This window comes from Amblyomma americanum, chromosome 8, assembly GCF_052857255.1.
Source record: "Amblyomma americanum isolate KBUSLIRL-KWMA chromosome 8, ASM5285725v1, whole genome shotgun sequence".
Taxonomy (NCBI): domain Eukaryota; kingdom Metazoa; phylum Arthropoda; class Arachnida; order Ixodida; family Ixodidae; genus Amblyomma; species Amblyomma americanum.
Window position 1 is genome coordinate 126,704,256 of NC_135504.1, and position 9,442 is coordinate 126,713,697.

The window sequence follows — 9,442 nt, forward strand, 5'->3', positions numbered from 1 at the left end:
CATCACAACCTATAGCCTCGAAAGCGTTTGCCTAGGTTGGAGAATGGGTACGAAATGTCCGTGTATACATGCACACGTACACTGTAAAAAAAAATCCGTCAAAATGACGGGAAATACCTTGGCAGCTCTATTTCCAATCATTTGACCGTTAAAATGACGGCACCAAGTCATTTTAAAATGACGGTGTTTTTTCATCATTTTGATGTTTTTCTTGTCAATCTGAAATACAACCGAACCGTCAATTTGATGACATTTGACCATCAAAGTGACGGCAGAACATCATTTCTAAATGGCAGTTTTTCCATCATTTTGATGTTTTTCTTGTCAATGTGAAATACAGCCAAACTGTCAATTTGATTGCATTTGACCGTAACAGTTACAGCAAGCTGTCATTTCTAAATGACAATGTTTTTTCCTGACTTCGATGCCTTTTTTATCGATTTGAAAATATAGCCAAACTGTAATTATACCACTGATTGTCTGCGATGGCAAGCTGTCAATTTTAAAACTGTTTTTATGACTTCAAGACTTTTTGAAAATTTGAAATTATCTATAACTGTTAGTACAGCATTTGGCCATCAAGGTAATAGCAGGGTGTAATTTAGAAATGACTATGCTTTTAACCATTCCAAAATTTGGCTTGTCAACATGAAATGCAACTGTGTTGTCAGTATGATGGCCCAACACGACAAGTCTCAACATAATTCTGTGTCAATATGTAGTGTGGTGAACCTGACCACATGACAGTCATTTGCAGTGGGCAGTACCTCATAAACCATGCAACAAAAACAAATTTACATTTCTACTTGCACATTTATTCGTAAATTAAAGTGCCTGCAGCAGACTCAGCAACTTTGGTGCGATTCCGCAGGCCCTGCCTTTGCCGCGCCCTTTCGTTGGGTTGATCTGCCCAAGGTACCTGGAAACAAAACGAGGATAGAATAAATCCATGCTCCATAAACTGTGCCAATCACATACTCTGCCTACACGCGTGAAATGCCATGAATGTGTGAACTGCACTACCTTCTGCAACACACAGTATTACGAAATGAAAAGACGAGATTAAAATCAGGTAGCAACAAATGTGAGCACATTAGTAGTGCGCTTAAATAGCTACATATACATGCACTAACAATAGATTATGTACCTAAATGTAACCATTATTATAACTCGTAAAAACAGCCCACAATTGCACATACACACCTGATAGTATTTCTAGTAACAATAGGTGCTCATCATGTACAGGGACCATGCACAGAGTCTAGAAACCATAACTATGCAAGAGCATTTTGCTGCATTTCAGTGTTTTCTGCTGTCAGCCGCAAACATAGGTCAGTATTGATGTAACACCCTGATGTCCAGGTATAGGCTGCAATTACACATGTGGCAGCCATGCATACATTTACAAACCTCATTATCATGCCTCATCATCTTACCATCTGCACAATGCTCATTCTAATTTCTGTGCCCTTGGCAACAAATAAGCGGAATTTCACACCTGAAAACTTCTGAGCAATCAACAAACCTGTCACGATGATGAATGTCTTAATTTTTTTTCTTTTACACTGCAACTGTTGACACAAAGGGTGGCCAACTTCTCAGGTGCCGACATAGCAGACTTTACGATGGCTCTTTCACCTATCCATTTCAAGTACTGAGCAATTCTGGACAAATATGGGATCACAGCATAATTTTTTTTTAAAGGGGCTAATAACCCTGCCAGCCCCTAAAAGATCACCAGGTGAAAGGGGAAAGTGCCATGTAATGGTTGTGAGAGTACCTGTGAAGCTGTCCTGCCTATGTGTCACGTCTCCCGTTTCAATGCAAAATGAAAAAACTGACATTCATCATTGCAAAAGGTTTGTTGAGTGCCCAGAAGGTGAGGTAGAGAGCTCTACTTTCTCGGGGCTGATTGTACACAGGCTAGAGCGAGCACTGCATCAATGGTAACAAGGGAACCTGAGGCCTGTAATAGTGCAGACAGGCATCCGGCAACTTAGTGCCACATGTGTGGACGCAACCCATAGTCAGACACACTGTAATGTTGCACTAGGACATTAGCCAGTGGACACGATACATAGTAGAGCGACTTAAAATAACTGCATTTACACTTAATCCTCGCTCCTATTTTTCCTGACGTCGGTACTTATAAAAGTGCTGCTCACATTACATTTAGCAATAATTGACAGTCGCCCGTCCCATCTGGTTCTTCGTCCTAGCCCCTTTCTTGCAGTAGCCAACCAAAAAAATAAGCAAAACACCGAAAAGTGTTATCTAGATGCACTCACAGGACACGTGACCAAGTTTAGGCAATGCAAACTGCCAGGCTGGTGCATTCATCACATGACAATGATCAAATCCGCAGTTCTGCAAGTGTCAGAGTACCAGAACTGGGTGCAATCAAAAGTCCGACCTTCATCTCGCAACTGCCAGAGCTAGCCAATGTGCAAGGCTTGTTAGAATGTACTGCTGGCAAGCAGCACTATGTCAATAATCTTGCCATTCTACTTTCTAAAGACGCCTGTGACTGGCAAATCACCATACAGCTGTGCCAAAAAAGCAACACGGTGCTGTGCCAGAGAACGAAGAAATGCATGAGAGGAATGTATGTGACGACATCAGAATTTCAGGGGAACAGGGCAGAACTGATCACTTGCAGGCACTGGCTAAGGAGGGCGAGTGCCTTTCCTCAGGAAAAAGAAGCCTGCTGCTCACACTATTGCCTCAGATTCCGATTGTTATCAAACGCATCATCCACATTCACTCATTTACCTCTGCAAAAACTCCATGGTGAGGGGGCAGTCGGGAGGGTACGCAACATTGAACACAAAGAAGGCACCAAGGAGGAGGCCCATGGCCTTCTCAAGACTTCTTGTAGAAATGAATTCTACAGAATCCACTGCAACGATGATCTTCTTTATGTCCCCCGTGCTTGATCCTGCAAGGAAAAAAAATTAGTCACACGCAAACGCTACCCACTAAAGGGGTGATCTAATAATTCGAGTAACTCTATGGCCTTCGATGTGTCCACTGAGAGAAGCCGAATTCAAATGTACTCGTAAAAAGCCATACTGGGTCTTGTTGCTAGGCCTTATGGTACCCTGGCAGTGGACAGACACATGCAACATGCCCTCCCTTATCAGTGCTTTACACGCCACTAATTATATCTGTTGAAGATGCTTGCTTCATGTAAATATACTACATAGAACTTGTTTATGGAAAAAGCTTTACAAATATTGCACGACAAAAAAGAATTAACTTTGTCGACAGAATACTTCGTTTTTTTTTTTAAATAATGGGGAATAGTGATGAGGTAACGAAACTTGGGCAAGCACAGAGGCAACTTTTCAAAGGCCCTCCATTTTGTACCTAGCCTGCCATGATATTGATGAGAAAACCCAAGCTCAGCTTCGTTCATGCTTTCTAGCAAAACGTCATGCTTTTGGCAAGTCAAAAGGCCGCACATTAGTCTCGATGAACTCTGGCATATCACCTTATCGTGCGAAGATTGCCCCACCCTCCCCAATTATCAACAGTACTGCTACTGAGTTCCAAATTTTTTGTATACTCTAATAAGAATGGAAAACTACTGGCCAAACTTGCACATTGTTATCATGTTTAATTATTAAACAAACTGCACATACATAAGATGAAGCAGCAATTAAGCCTTTCATCCACGGCTAGCCTCATTCCTAAGTTTTGAATATGTCCTACTAAGTAGAGTGAAGTTACACAAAATCAGGTTACATCGTAGAATATTAAAATACACTGTACAAGCCATGTTTTGAGCCAAAGTTCTATAAATGACAAATACACACCAATCGCAGCAAGGTGCGGTGTTGTTGGCAGTCCTTCCAGCCCCCCTTCAGCTGCATGCTGGGAAATCACAAGCCACGTGTTATTAGACTCCAGAGAAAACATCAGTGATCAGATACACGCATCTCAATAATAAATCATAACCATACTTCCAACGATCCTGCTGTCATCAAGGCACTTTCTACACCTCGGGTACAGTATCATTTCAGCAGAAATGGATGAAAATGCGGCATAAAATTACAAGACTACAAATTTACTTGATTCAATAATTCCCAGCTAATGGATACACCAGTCGAAAGAAATTTTTGGCCCTTGTTTGAGGCTAGGCAATAAGGTATAAAAATGAACAGAATTTATTTGGAAAAAGCTATTGCTGAAATAATTAGGCCCATATCTTAATGCTATACAAGATTGAAACTGCACACTATCAGTACACGAACTAAACACTGAGCTGCCCCATCGCCACCGGACACCGACGTATGGGGCTCGGTGTGCCAGGAAGCAAGGAACAACAAAAAAGAGAGAGCGTAAGAGATAAAAGAGAAAAAAGCTGATCAGTGCACGAAAAGTAGTCTGATTTTTATTCACGAATACTTTTACGAACCAACGACAGTAGTGCCGACACCATGTATTCAAGGGAGCTGCAGATGGCCAGCATGGTAGTCATAGCACATGTCTTGGCCTGAATTACAACTGAAAATGTAAAAAATGGTTTTTACGACTATTTTTACTGCCCATTAAGCCCATTCATAAGGTGTTCTGCATTTAAACAGAGGCGCATGGCGCGCTAGAGCTCGACCAATTCGATTTCGATCCTTGGCCCGCGTAGCAGTAATCGTGCCCGAAAGTCAGGCTCGATCGCGATTGTATGTGCCCGCATGATAGAGATACTATAAACGACTTTCTTCGACTTTCTTCAATTAACGTGCGCCAATGCTCTTCGTACGCTTCAGTGTTCCTCACAGGAAGTTTTTTTTTTTACACGTGGGCGCGCGCCGCCCCTGAAGATCGCTGCACGTGGCTGAACCATGAGGCCGCGATTCACGCACGAAGGACCACGCGCGAAAAACCGCGGTTGTGTGGTTTCCGCTTTACGTAGAAGCTCGTCTCTGAACGGCAATCTCGGGCCCACGGCCATCGGTGCGTGTATACATTACGCGTGAGAACTAGCGTGCTCCTCGTATCTATGTGCCTCACAGAACGCGTACTGCACGAACGAAGCAGAACACTTACCTTAACCCGCTGCAGTTGATTTTCGGCTGCAGCCCATACGTTCCTTGATTGCGTCTTCGCGGCCTTCCAACGCGCCACACACAAAAAGGCAAAATGGCGCAAAAAGCACAACGCACACCCGGGCAGAAGCAGCGCGCACAAAGAAAAGCGAGAGGGAACCACGACAACCGGACTCCTTCCTTGACAGCGGCCGCGGGGGCCGGAAGCGCGCGTTGAATGACGTCTCACATGACGTACCCCTACGCGCCAGCCAATAGAGTTTCTCGTTTTTGTGTTGCGCTCTCCGTCTCTTTCTCCTCGCCCGCTCGTTCACGGCGAAGTCTCCGTCTTTCCCGTTTGACGCCGGCGGCTCGTCAAAATAGATAAAAAGGTGGCCGTCAAAATGACGGTTTTTACAGTGTAGAGAGACATTTCCCGCAGGACTCCACTATTGGAGTAGAACATTTCATAATACTACGCTAGTGTGTAGAATAGCAATTAGTAATACTCTAAATGTAAAACAACCAATGTAAGATGAAGAGTAACAATGCCGCAACGGTAAAATAGGTTATTTAATTACAAATACTAGCTTTATCATAGCGTATAATTTGATCCTAGTTGAAATCCTATAATCGAAATCAAGAGGAATGAATGAGCTTGGGCAGGACATGTAATGCGAAGGCAAGATAACCGCTGGACCTCATAGGTAACGGAGTGGATTCCAAGGGAAAGTAAGCGTAGCAGGGGGCGTCAGAAGGCTAGCTGGACGGATGAGATTAAGAAATTTGCAGGCATATGGTGGGCGCAGCTGGCAAAGAACAGGGTTAAGTGGAGAGACATTGGAGAGGCCTTTGCCCAGCAGTGGGCGTGGTCAGGCTGATGATGATTATGATTATTGGGCTAATTTGCGGTTTCGCAGCCACGGGACCGACTTGCCTACCTGGACTTCCTTCAAGACCAGTTTCTCAGAGGTATTCGGCCGCCCCGCTGTGCGCAAACTGCGCAGCACCGAACAACGCCTCCGTGACCACGTCCAGCACCCGCACCAAACTGGCGCGGTTACACGGGGTCATTCCATGCCAAACATACCAGAATTTTCGCTCGACCCCCACCAATCTTTTCGATAAAATTTGTGGCTCTTAAATGAACTGGCTAAAGAAGTTGCACTTAATAACTTTGACGAAAAGAATTTCCTGGTCATGTGACAGCCCTTCGAATTTGTCAGAGGAGTGCAAAAGTTGGGCTCATTAAAAAATTAACAAAAGTCGAATATTTTACTGTAGCGCTGAAAATTTTTTTAGAGATAATGAATATGCGTTGTGGGTTTTAATTGCGCAGCCACAAAATTTGTAGCAAAAGTTTTTATGTTGGTTTATGCCATTATTTTTCCCCAAAAAGATCCTTTTGGAATTTTTTCATATTCTTTCGCGACATTGGCGAGTAACATCACATGTTTCGCCAACGTACTATAATATATATGTACTATAAATTATAATATTATATATAATATAATATTATATATAATATATGTACTATCTCATTAAACGGTTCAAAGTACGATACAACACAGTAGATTTCAGGAAAAATTGTCGAACTTAAAAATTTGCACTGTGCAGCGTTTTCGGGCATAAATTTTGTAAAGAGGCATTCCTAGTGAAAATATAAATTGTAGCTCAATTGGTACCTATAGTTGCATTGAAATTTTGCTCAGCGTTTTTTTATCGCAGCCTTTTTTGTTTTCAGCAAGAAAGAATTTCTGAAGTTGAGCGCTGCACCTCGACCCATGGTTGCCACAGCACTGAACACGGCCGTGGCCGCCGCGGCCAGGACCGAACCCGCTTCTGTAGGATCAGCAGCTGAGCACCATAACCACTCAGCCAAAGCGGCGGCTAGTAGAAAGAGAAAAGATGTTGTGGCCTATATATCGATCAGCTATCAATGGTATCAGCACCTTAAAATACAGTTAGCGCCACTGCGCTTGTGTATTATCATAGACTGATTTTCATCACTGATTTTATCAATCCTGACGGGCTACTAGTGTGGTCATACAATCGTGACAACACCAGGCGACTCAATATTGAAGCGGTAGCAATGAATGCTACAATGAAAATGCGCTGTTCTATGGAGAACTTGCGCTGAAGTTTGCGGTGCCGATTGCAGCGCCATGACACACTGCCTAGCGAGAGGAGCCAGCAGTTTTGGGTAGTACTCTTAGTACGTTTCCGCGCCACCTTCAGGCGCTTATTGGCGTGAGCCTCCGCGCTCTGTCGAAGGCGCGCGTGCCATGCGTCAGCTATCTGGGCTACGCCGAGGGAAGCCAGGCAATGAATGCTGTCAGCCAAGCGCGGGTATCTAATTGCGCAGAATGTGTTCTCGCGTTTGCAGCGGCCCAAGCGGCTGACAAAAGCAGTTTTGAGTCACCGAATGGAACAATTGCAGTGCCACCTTGGCAGCGCAGGTTCCCCATAGCCAAGGCTGTTCTGGCTTCGTGTCGTGTGCCAGCGCCACTCGCACACCATCGTACGTCGCGTCGCGAGGAGCATAGCCTCATGCAATTACCGTTTAATGTGTGGTATAAATTACGCATATACATGCAGAAGGAGGGTAACTGCTCACCTCCATGGCGATTTTCAGAGGACGCAGATTGACTTGTTTGCATAGGTTCTCGTGTTGTCTCCAGTCACGAAGTAGCTGATGTCTTAAAGCGCGCAGCCTGCCCCTTGCTGCCGCTATCAGAGCACAGCTTTTGCGCTGCCCAGCGATCGGTCCACGTAGCAGTGGTGACGACAGAACTTCGTTTCCCTTCGTCATGCGTACTCAGCCACTGCGATTAAGCCGTCGCGAGAGTATAGTCACGGCGCCGTGGACCGATTTTGATTTTCCAGCCGGCCAACACACAGGCTTCATTGACGACACAGAGCCCCCTCGAGCACTCTTATCTATTTAATGTTTGCTGCAGCTCGCTTCGCTGGCAGCGTATGACTCTCGGGGACCGGCAGAGGCGTGCACACAGCACAATTTTTTAAGTTCGACATTTTTTTCTGGAATATACTGTGTTGTATCATACTTTTAAGCCATTTAATGAGATAGTACATAGTATAGAGGAGCGGTGAAACAAGTGATGTTGCTCGCCAATGTCCCGAAAGAGTATGAAAAAATAGCAAAAACGGTGTTTTGGGGGGAAAAATAATGACATAAAGCAACTCAAGAACTTTACGCTACATTTTTTTTTGCGGTGGGAATAAAAATCACAATGCATATCCATTATCTCTAAAAAATTTTCAAAAGCAAAAGTAAAATATTTGTTTTTGTGTAATTTTATTTCTGATACAAACACCTGCACCCTGATAAATTCGAAGGGTTGTCACATGACCGGAAATTTCTTTCGCCAAGGTTAATAAGGGTAATTACTTTAGAAGGTTTGAATAAAGAGCCACAGATTTTATCTGAAAGATCGAAGAGGGTCGAGCGCAAACTATGGTACGTTTGGCACGGGCAACCCATCGAGGATGATGTCGATATATGCAAGCGCATCAACCCATCGATGCCTGAGGCCCGATAAAGTTACCAACATCCTGAAGAGTACCTCCGAAGACGCGTTTCAGATGTTGCTCGCGAACAATCCGCAAGCAGTCGTCGACGTGATCCAACTTTGCCAAAGTTATGATGTCCAGAAGAAACAGCTGGCTTCAACTCACCGTTCCCGCGTGCATGACGAAGTTGCTTCCTGCGCCAGCGGGTTGCGGTCGCCACTGACTTGAGCTGCTTGCCGGCGACGTCAGCCTCTCGTTTTGGGCATCTGCCTATGATGCCGTGTTCTCCACGCTTCAACGCCTTCCTGTGTCCTCTCCGATCCTTCGCCATTTTGACCCCAGCCAACGCACGGAAATTCACACTGATACCAGCGGCGGCCTCGGCGCTGTTCGTGCCCAACGGAAACTCGGCTTCCCCGGTCATGTTGTTGCGTACGACAGCCGCACTTTGACAAAAGCTGAAAAGAATTATTCCGTAACGGAAAAAGAGTGCTTGGCAATCATCTGGCCTATTGGAAAGTTGCGACCTTACATATATGGTCGCTGTTGTAACTGATCACCATGCCCTCTGCTGGTTGTCTTCCCTCAAAGACCCCTCTGGCCGTCTTGCTCACTGGGTGCTGCGTTCACAAGAATATGACATTGAAGTCGTCTATCGTTCTGGCCATCGTAAGCATTCCGATGCCGACGCCCTATCCCGTTCACCCCTCTACGGTGACTCCGCCTCCACGTCTCTGGGAACCAGTGACTCCTCTTCCCTCATAGAGACACTGCCGACATGCCAGTGAGCAACGCCAGGACCTCTGGCTCGCTTCCCTCCTCCCTATTTTATCTACACCATCTGCACGTCCGGCGGCCCGGACTCTCCGCCATCAATAATA

The 9,442-nt window shown here is 45.0% G+C and overlaps 1 long non-coding RNA gene across 1 annotated transcript; it reads right to left on the reverse strand.

Moving 5' to 3' along the window:
- Positions 1–840: 840 nt before the first annotated feature.
- Positions 841–5,421, reverse strand: LOC144102068 (uncharacterized). The gene is made up of 4 exons (XR_013308165.1): positions 5,050–5,421; positions 3,819–3,876; positions 2,773–2,938; positions 841–919 (listed from the first exon to the last, which is right to left on the reverse strand). It is a non-coding gene; the product is annotated as an uncharacterized LOC144102068 (long non-coding RNA).
- Between the last annotated feature and the right edge of the window lie 4,021 nt (positions 5,422–9,442).